Source organism: Triturus cristatus, chromosome 7 (assembly GCF_964204655.1).
Source record: "Triturus cristatus chromosome 7, aTriCri1.1, whole genome shotgun sequence".
Classification (NCBI taxonomy): domain Eukaryota; kingdom Metazoa; phylum Chordata; class Amphibia; order Caudata; family Salamandridae; genus Triturus; species Triturus cristatus.
Genome location: NC_140590.1, coordinates 359464689 through 359476123, shown reverse-complemented (window position 1 = coordinate 359476123; position 11435 = coordinate 359464689).

Below are 11435 nucleotides of genomic sequence, written 5' to 3'. Positions count from 1 at the left end.
GGAATCACTGACATTCAAGGCTGGACATGTCTTAACATGCACTGAAAAGCATGTTTTCTGGACATGGATTGAAGGGACACATTTCAGTCTGAACAGGAGACTGTAGGATGAGAGGCAATGGGCAATGGCCATAGTAAACTTTAAACAGCCATAATCATGCACTGAGTGATGATAGCGGTGAACAGGATCATATTAAAAAGGGACTGTCCCTGCCAAAAAGAAACAGGATGCCAGTGCAAAAAGAGCATTTGACTATTGTTCAGAAACACAAAACAGAACAAAAAAGAGTTTGCAATGCAATAGGTCTTGCGTTTGAGCAATTGGCATTGTAAATGACAATGCCTTTTATTTAGGTTTTGGGTTTAAAAACAAATGAAAAGGCATTGTCATTTACAATACTAATAGCTTAAACTCTCGAAAACGTGAGACCTATTGCATTCCAATAAAGGGCCTTTGCGACCGCTTGCTAGATTGAAAATATCAGAGGAAGAGACTGGCCTGCGAAGTCTTCAATAGTGATAAATAGTGCAGCGAGGAAGTGTAAGTGTTGTAAATTACACAGACACAAAGTGTGAAGTGAGAGTTACATATAATCCGAGCTATAAACACTAACAATGCTCTCCAACACCTTTTGCTCTGTGATTACACTGTTGGGGCTCAGGAGGAAGAGGGGGGGGGGGGAGGCAAGGGAATTTCCTGCCCTCTCCATGATTTAAGTGTGCAGTGTGGCATTGCGTAATGTCCTTGCTATCTTTGGCCTAAAAAACACTCAAGCTGTCGTAGGGCAGGCATGGAGGGAGGGATGGTCTGGGCTGAAGTTCTGGCCTCGTACAGTGCCCCTGTTATTATTAGTGAGCAAGAGGCGCGGAGGTGGTGGGATTGGTGGTGGCAGTATTGGTGGTGGTACAGGTGTCGGTGGTAGTCGTGATATTGGTGGTGGTGGTATTAGTGGTGGTATTGGTAGCGATATTAGGGGTGGTATTGATGGTGGTATTGGATTGGTGGTGGTACTGGTGGTGATGATGATGATGGTGGTGACATAGGTGGTGGTAGTATTGGTGGTGGTGGTACTATTAGTAGTGGTGGTGGGAGTATTGGTATTGGTGGCGGAATTGGCGGTGGAATTGGCAGTGGTATTGGTTATACTGGTGGTGATTATATTGGTGGTGGTGACAGTATTGGTGTAGGTGGTGGTGTTAAAAAAAAAAAGTCTTTTGAAAACAACCCATCAAGGGGCTTTAGTACAGATGACATGCAGCACAGATGTTCGGTTGACAGCTTCAGCCCATTAGCACAGGATTATGTGCTACCTAGGATTCACATTACTTAATTCGCTAATCATTCCTCAATCCATTTTACTTGGGGGGCAGGGGGGAATGAAACAGACACAAGATAATGCCGGGTTAAAGTGATTGAAAGCAGGTGCCCGTATTACGGTGGGCGCCGTGTTGCTTAAAAAACAAAAGCGGTTTCAGCTGAAGCAGCGCATGTCCGGCCTGCAGTAAGAGAAACTCAATAAAGAATATAGTGCATACAGACTAAATAACATGTCCTGTGTAACAACTGAAGTAAAAGGGCCAGTCGCCATGGAAGGGTACAAATGAAGACAAGGCAGTACTAAGGAGGGACTAATAAGCCTATTAACAATTGCAAAGGCAGCATTTACGAAAGACAATGACAAGCCAATTCAAAATATGGGAGGAGAGTGGGTGCGGCCTCTCTACCATACTCTACTACAGCAGCCTCGCAGAGCGAGCAGCGAATGCGCCCTGCCGCTAGGGTTGACCTAAAAAGGTGAAAGGACAAGCAAGGTCAGACAGTTTAAGCAGCATCAATAGAACGTTTTGAGAGAGCAGAATGTGTCTGTTTATCAAAGACGGCGTTCGCAGAGTTAATTTTTCTTTATGTGGCATTTAGAGATCTGACAGATGGCTTGCTTTTAAATCTAATGTTTAAAGTTTCATTTGAAGAGCAATTTATTGTTTGTAATAATGCATCTTCCCATCATAGACAAATGCACCATTTTTTCATGCACAAAATATCTTACGAACATTTAAAACAAGGGAAAGTCAGGACAGGCCCAAGTTTCTTTTACAATGTCATAATAAAAGCTGCATTAAGGCCAAACAGGCAAAAAAATAAATGAATGGAGAAGCATGGTGTAATGCCCAACATCGTCCTTTATTGTAGACTTAGATTTTGGACTTTAAAAATCCTACACATTCTGGGATTTGATATTCTCATTCACTTGAAATGGCATTACTGCTAGTGCTAAAATGGATTGGATTTGAAAATGGAGGTCTATTAGACAAAAATAAATCCATGGGAGCATGGAATGCCTCCAGTCGCTAGTTTGAAAAAAATAGTGATAGCCTCCACTCCACTAATATTTAGTGTAACGGGATGGGCTACTAGATTAATTGCCACTTATACTCGGAAAGTCTACCACTGAAAAACAAAACAAGTAGAATGAGGAAATATAGCGATTTGAAGAAGTTTTGATGCAAACTTTATTTGTTCAATTCAATTCTGACTCTACTAGAGGCATTGGTTAGGGATGTTTAAGAATCAAAGCACATAGAAATCTCAAAGAACTATTATGGAATACAGCACACATTTTTTCTAGCATTTTGAGGTCCCTGCTACAGCAGAGCAAACTGTATGAAATAAATGAATTATTAGAAGGTAGGTGAAAAACAGTTCCTGCAAGAAGAAACTTAAGAAATGTCCAGAGTGAAGATGGAGACTTTATATCTCAAGATAGGGTGATGCACCAATTGTACACTGTAGGAAATCCACCTTTTCTGCTTGGTCACCCCGTATGTTTTGCTTTTTTCGGGACCCTACATTTCAGCTAGTGTTAGACTTCTGTGCACTTTACCCCTGCTAATCAGTAGTAAAGTGCCTGTGCTCCCCTTTTAGACGTGGTCGAATTGACATATTCCTAATAGGTATATGTAACTTACATTCAAGTCCCTAGAGTACAGTCCAAAGGTGCCCATGGCCTGTATATTGAATGCCATTAGTGCAACTGAAGCACCTATGTCATTCATTACAGTGATAGTTTGAAACCCTGCTTCAGGGCTACCAGTGTGGCCCAACTGTAGTACTGTAAAAACGGCGTCCCAACCTATCAAAATAAACCCCTATTGTCTGGTTGAAACCTCCCTTTTAAATATTAATAAGTGACCACTAAGTAGACCTTGACACCCAAAAGGCAGGGTTCACGGTATTTAAAAGTAGGTCATGTAGAAATGTAATGATAACATGTCCTCACAGAGTCTTTCACCCAAATGCTATTTTCAGTAGGCCTAGTTGTCCTAAGTAGGAAACAAGAGTACAGAATAAAAATCCTAGTACTGTATCTCGGAACAGGACTAGCTAGAAAAATAAGTAAACAATTATTTCAGTAGTTATTAACAATCAAATTCAATGGGGTAGTAATGCCTCAAAAAGTATTAAGGAACAGTAACCTTTAGAAACGTACTTTGCCCGGCATGAAGCGTCAGGAGGCCAAATTTACATTTCCTCACCCATTTCTGCCAACCAGTAATTAGAATTTGAATTTTTGTGAAAAGATGTGCAAAGTGTTTTCCAGGAGCAAACAACAGACTGACCTGAATAGTCAGAGATGACCCCTCTGAACCTGACAAACTATGCAGAGCGGGTGCAGCGAGTGAAATCATGCTTGAATGTCAAAACCTGCTTAACAGGTAGGGCTAGGTTTACATACAACACTGAGGACCATGTGAAAGAATGGGAAACAGGATGCCAAAACATTTTTTTCATTGTTGTGTTGCTGCAAGACTGCGCTTTGTTCCACTAGACTTTTGTCTCTGGGTTTACTGTGGGTACAGTAACTGCCCAAAAATGGATTTTAGTGTAGGATGTGGGAGCATATTTGGATTACCACAGTACATTCCCCATGAACACACCCCATTCCCTAAAAGCCTAAGTGTAGCATGGCCAAAGACTTTCACCATCTTGAAAAAACCCAAAGTGGGTATGGTTGGCCTCGGGACCTTTTTCCTGATTGGCAAGAGTATTTACTACCAACTAGCTGGCGCCAGGCATAAATTTGGCACCTTCAGGCACCCACTGCAGAACACGCGTGGACTTGAAGAAGATCAGAAGAGGGCTGAACCTGCTGTGTGCAACAAGAGACGAGCCCTGCAAGGACTGGCCCTTCTCTCTCTCACCCAGAACAAAGAAGTGGACTCCAAGGGTCATACAGCTGATCTCCTGTCAAAGTTGCAAGGACACAAGCTATAAGAAGCCTTTTTATGCAACTTCCAACCTGACCAGTGGCAACTGGACCTGACTGAACCCTGCTGCTGGGCCACTGACTGACAACCTATGAATCTTTAAGTGCTTTCCCTGAGGTCCTGTGGGCGTTTAAAAGTGTAGTCCTGTGGCAGATTGAGACTTGAAGGACTGTAGTCAGAGAGTAAAATCTTTGACCAGAACGAACCTGGTTGGTGTACCCGACCCACACTCCATCATGGTCAGCATCAAATTGTGCCTAGGTACAGGACTAATTGGATGATTGACAAATATCAACACTTCATGCTTCTTGGAGCTACTGCTACTTAAAACAATCATGTCTAGTCTCCCTTTATTGGCTTTTTGGTGCCATTTTTTCATTGCATTTTTTTTAATGGGTTTTGCAGTTGTATTGTTTGGCATTTCAACTTTATTACAGTTTGGAATTACATAAATACTTTACACAGTGCACCAAGTTAAACCCGTCTGCTCTGTGCCATAGCTACCAGGGTGTTTAGCAAAGGTTAATTTAGTGACTTTGAGGGTTCACCCTGACAAGGGTTGCGATTATTACTGGATGTGGGTAGTCATACAGCCTAAACAGTAATCGAATTGCTTACACAAACGAATCGTTTTTCTCAACAAACAGATCATACATGGGTATGGGCCTTGGTTTAAATTGCTTTGAGCGATGGATAGGTCACTAAACCAAGCAAAATACCCAACAATCCTCTCACATGCACCATTCCCACTCTGGCTGCCTTGACAGCATGTAACACTTTTTAGAAGGTGTGGCTGCACCCAAGCAAGCAAAACAATGTCATGAGCAGAAGTAGAATCTGTGAAAATGGGAATAAAGAATGTTAATTAACCTACCTGCGCAAGAAGAGGGTAGTTCCACAACATTCAACATGCAATAATATTGTTTGAGATTAACAGTTTCCCCCCAAATACTGTCTTGTTTTTCTGTGCATTACAGGAAACCGCAATATTTCTTCTAGACACCAAAGCATCAAAAATTAAGCAACAGCCTGTTGAATGGGGAACTGAGTGTGAATGAATCAGGCATGGAACCTTCCAGCATGGGAAGGGTTTCATTCTTTCTGGCATAGTAAAGATGTAGACTGCACAGCTCTATTTTACAAAGAGTTGCTCTTAGTAGTTGCTATTGTCATACATTCATGGGTGGCTGATACCAAAGGCTGATGAAATACCTAGACACTTTCTCTTTAAGATTTGGTCACCACCATCTTGGTGACTAGCCTCCTCGTCTATGAGTAATACTCTATGAGCATTATTTCACGTTCAATCAAAGCCTGCAACTTGGAGGATTATTATGAGAGGAGATGGTGATGCCCGCATGGAAGTTAAAGCTGTGGGACAAAAACGTAAGCTTCTTTCTCAAACACACAGTTTTTTTTCAAGCTCTAACTGAATTGAAACCAAATAAAAAAAAAAAGCTTTATCACACTAATCTTTAAAGGAAAGACGCAAGAGAGGAACCACTGGGACCAGTTAAACTTTAGGCCAAGCCGCTACTTCAGAAACAGAAGTGGTACAAATACTCTGTTTTCGGACCTGGATGCCCTCTTCGAAAATTTTAAGTTGGGCTTGTCCAGGATTCATGTTCCCATTCAACATGCTATCTTGCCCCAGTCGGTTTCCACAGCTTTTTATTAAACATTTTAAACTTAGAGCAGTCATGCATTTATATAAAAAAATATAATTTCACTCGTTCGGTAAGTAAAGGTGACTAATGCTCACGACTTAAACGTTTGACCTTTTGTCCTGTCAAGAGCACTTTCACCGTAAAAAAACTCAGTCTTGTCCTTCATAATAACGTTGGCCATGTTGTTCTTAGGTAATTCCAGTAATATTTACACGTGTACACTTCAGATACTTAGAAGATAAGATAAACTGTGTTGCTTTGAGATGAGGAAAATGGTCACACCCAAAAGTCACTAACATATGCCCATCTTTCAGTGAAAAATGCCTTTGTAAGCAAGCCATCTCTATATACTGAATATAAAGAATGTGTACAACGTAACATTAAATAAAACTGTTTCTAGACTGGAAATCAGCAGATTAGAAATGTACCATTGCTTTATATAATCCAAATGCTTGCCCTGCCCCTTATGAACAAAACAACATCAACATTATATTACTCCACTTTTGTTAATCGACATGCACATCCTTCTGCTTTCCTAAATCTCAAGATACTATATACTTTTTAGCCAATCATCATGGAGCAATTAACAAACCGCTCCTAAATGTGCAACACCAAAATAGAGGGAAGCCCACAGAGGCAAAACACCCTATGCTCAATTTGGTAGTAAAGTTGTTACATGACCCTCTTTAGGTTAAACCGGTGGCCAGAACAGGATTCTAGTAGCACTTGGGGATAAAACTTCTCTAGTGGAGAACCAGATCTTCATTTATCTATTGACTGGTTCTACTTTCCCATATATATTTATCTGTATATATATCTCCTATCCCATCCCATATTGTGAATGGGCTTTTCAAACAATTGTTATTCACTTCAGTTGCAAAGCTCGTATTTCACTGCTGTCACAATGCTTAGACCTGAAGCTGGAGCCTGCCTCTTTCTTTTCTGCCCATGCTTATTTATTTATTTAAAAAGCCCTAATCAAAAGCCTTTTCACAGCAGTGGGCAGACTGTAAACCCAAATACAACAGAGAAGCACTACATGTTGACAGTTGTCATTGCACATCAACATCTCTGAAAAGCCTGACAGGCAGCAATATTTGTAGAGATGGACAGAAACTGTTGCAATAATCTTTCTGATGTGTTTGTATCGCCCATTCTCCTGGCGGACATGCCCTCTGCTTGGAAATGACCTTGCAATCGGAAGTCATTCTTTTATCATGCTATGATGTAATTTAAGAGACATGCAGTAATTACCTTCAGCGAATATCACTAAAATATGTCATTTACAGTAAAGAGACGTTTTGGGCCGGTTATGCTACAGATGGCAATGAGGTATCAGTACATGAGCGAGTGCGTTCTGTACAGGTCATAAAATGATCCGCAAAAACATAAAAGGCTCAACAGGTTTAAACAGCAGCCACCGTTGTCCACCTACACCAGCATTTAAAAAAGCCAATAATGATCCAGTTCAAGGGATTTTATTGGAGATGATCACATTATGATGCTTTGTACACACCTAGGTTGCACAACTAGTTTGGCTACAAGTAAACTCTCAAAATCATACTTTACCAGAAGATTGAGTGAGGCATGTGCCAAGAAGACTAATCTGTAATGCTTTAAATGGAATTATGGTAAACACTGGCGCTAGGGTGAACATAAAGCTATTCCTAAATAATTGGAGTTTCCTCTTAAAAAACGGACAGGGTTTCCTTTATGCATTTACAGATCAGCATGGTTTACTAATAACATATAGTGGGTGCCTTGTAGGGGATCTCGTTAAAAGATATACTCTGGGCAGAACACATCGACAATCTTATTCCGTTGCCCCCTTTTGAGAGGAATTGATCTCATTTTATAACCTACGATAACTATCATGTTCTAGGCAGGTTGTGCTTACAACTCAGGAAAAGCCAATGTCCTAATGAATTACAATTATGTGTAAGATGCCTTGCCATAAACATGCTGGTTGAAAAACGCAGACACTATTGGACGAAGTCTACTACACCAATGTTGCTGAAGGACATGTTTCAAATTGAGGAACATGGTGGACTAGACCTGATCGTGTTCCAGTGAAACAGTTTGAAATACTGGCACATTAAAAATAAGACCTCTTTGCAAATGTTTTAATGGCTTGTAAACAAAACCCAGTGTTTTCTCTTTCAGAACAAGGTACAATGCAAGAAAGGCGTAACTCTTCAAAAGACGTTCCCTGAAGAGTGTCTAAATAAAATAATGAATGCTGCACAAGTCAAAAAATACTATTTGGTCCAAACACAAGCTACATTGTTCAATTACATTCCAGGTTATGTACCTGGTTACGAAATGCATTAAATCTGGCATAAACACAACAACATCACATTTAAAACAGAAATCAAAAGCTGGTAAAGCAAGTACAAGAAGTCTGGAAATTATAAGCGATTTACTCATCATCTAGTGTGTTTTAGGATGCCGAGTTCTTTTCAATGAAAATATATTGCTGTTATATTCTACTCAGATATAATATATAGCAAGGCATTTCAATCGTTAAGCTAAAAACAAATCTCCTGATCACAAAACAAGGAAATCCTGGTACAACAGTCAGATCAACACAAGACGCCTAGAGGCGCAAGCATATATTAAATAACTAATTTATATGCCTTCGAAACAGGAATTTTAATAGGCTTAAGGAAGCTTTGCTTGTGCTGCAGGAGTGATTTTCACGTCCTGAATAATGGAATTAAACAATCGTCAGCACTTAAGGGGGTATTACAAACATGAATAGATGCATTCTCACCGATGAAATTGTGGAGAGGCCTCACTAATGAATGCATACCCTCTACTGACTAAAATAATAAACTTCCATCTTTAACTGAAAGAGTTATGTTGCATTTCTGTGCTAATTATTTTTTGCGAGTATATCTTTGGTGCAAACATTTTTATTTTATACAGAAAATAGCAACATTCATTTTTGAGTAAAAATGCCACAGGCCCACTTGTTTGACAGAAAATAGAAAATGAAACACTTCCTAAAAAAAAAAAAGTTGCTGAATTTCAATCTATTGCTGAGGTTCACTGCGTGATTTGCTATGGCTTTTCTTGCAAATACACCAAATATTACTTTAAAATGTCAGATAAAAATAAGCGTGATGAATTTTGAACAGGTCTAATGTTAGAAAAGAACTGATGATACACAGGAAGGCTGCATACATTATACACAGAATTATCTGCTTCTCCCATCACGGGGAAACAACCAAAAATAGCTCCTCTCTCCCATGTAGCTACATTGAAAGTTGCCTCACCTATTGTCCAAAGAAGGGAACAAGTGGCTCGGATAGCATTTTCTGGACAAAGGTATGGTACACTTTGTAAGGCAGTCATCCTAAAACCTGAGCCGCACATATGTTGCTTCTAGTCTGACTGTTATACTTGGTTTCGTGGATGCAGAAGTGATTGCTTTAATTTTTTTTAGCTATACCACTACATAGAAACAACTGCATAGTCTTATTTTGCATAGTAATCACTTTGGAACTCCCTACAAGCAAAGATCATGACCACTGCCAACCCTTATTTCCTTTCTCTTTTTGTTGTCAAAGGCCAATGTGACAGACAACTGACAAGGCCAATATAGAGACATATAAATATGAACTAATTCTCTACTTCCATTTCCTAGTCAAAAACTGAGATTACTTTTCTATTCTCTTCATTCAGTAGTCAAACTATTAAAATGATTTTTATCAGTGCAAACAAAAATATATGTAGACGGTGTCTTTGCTGACTTTGAGGAAGTCATCTCTCATTCTGCTCACTTCCCCACCCACCCACCTCTTACTGACCAACTTTGAAACCAGTATGTGTGGGCTACAGCTTACCAGGAGCATCAGGAAGGACATGAACACGATCGACTGACCCATAAAGGTCGTTTTGTCTACACTATCAACATCCATAAACCTAAGAACTTTTTGCATTTCAATTACTGAGGTGAATAGCCCTATTCAATAAGAACATTTTCTTGGTTGGTGCTGCAGAAAGGTTTGAAAATCCCTTCAGTGAAAACAGTCTGAAAAATGTCCCACTTACCCCTTTGAAACAAACAAAAATACTGTAAATTTATGTTCTAGGACAAACCTAGTAAAATGATCTCTTCCAGCACTAACCTGGTCTATGCCCCATCTGACAGAGAGACAGTAACTAATTATCAGTCGTGTCAGGTTTTTTTTCCGTGCCTGATATTACTATTTTATCTGAGTCCCTAGAAACTACGTAAGCTGCTAAAATGTCAGTTTGGAATGTTTTATTTTGGTGTCGGATATTGAGTTGGTTTATTTTTGAAAGCTAGCAAGTGGTCCCGGTCAACAGACTTGTGGGAGATCAAAGGTTTGAGAACTATTGTGAAAACATGAACTGATTGTCTGCTTAGTTCTCAACTTTAAGTGTATCAACAGTAATGGAAATGTGTCGGTCAGCTAAATTCAATGTCCTGGCCATAGATTGCTCAAAAGACGGTTGATGCCGTTTCATCCTGAGGAGATTAGGCAAGGGAAAAACAGGGGCTTAAAACGTAGCATAAAGAGGGCTCACTCTGTAGAGGATACCCAAGGTTTAACCTCAGTTGAGGACCACTTCTGGAATGAGCCACGTGGTGTTGCATGTTAGACAAAGGCCAGTTAAACAGTGCTGGTTTCGATGGTGACCCTGGCTGTAAGCTCCTACACAAAGTCCACAAATACACTCTTTCAGATCAACACCTAGTATGCAACAATTCATTCTCGACTTAACGTGGTCGATCATGCAATTGTTCGATCAGAAAGTGATTACACTTTCCCACACAGGCCCGTCCTCGGGGCATCTATAATTGCTATTTCCAATAAATTATTGCACTTTGTGGTAGCTGGCAATGCACAGCATTGGCAGAATTTGTCTTAAAGGGTAATGTATTCACTGTAGAGAAAATTTAGTTTTCTGTAGCCGATTCGGCAAAATGACAAAAAATCCCAAAAGTAGTAACAGTCACAATTAGCAAGAGCCATAACATGTGTAGTTATGTTTTATATTTGTTGTATGACGTTTTATGTATTAGGGTGCAAAGCAAATGACAGAATATTGCACACAAAAAAAACTAATTATGAGTAACTTCTTAATTCGGTCAGGTCCGCAGGTTGTCAGGACTAATTGCCCTTTTGGGTCTTCTGCTGTTTAAAGTCATTGGGAGAAGAGCAGCCACCAGTAAAAAGCAGTTGAAGATGGAGTTTCCCCGAAATTGACAAACTACCAAAAGGAGCAAAATGCAGAGGATTTTCTACAGGGAAAAAAATTGGACTTAGCTCACTATATCAGACAGGCTATCTGTAAACACTGCTCCATGGATCCATTAATATTTTAACATGACCCTGTTAGGCACTAGAAGCTAGTGTAGGTGTTTCTTGAAAGGAGAGACATTTATTCTAGTTAGCCACTACAGGGCGTCGTTATCAGGCATACATTTGCCAAATCAAAAACAAAGGTATTTCATTACACTAAATTAGAT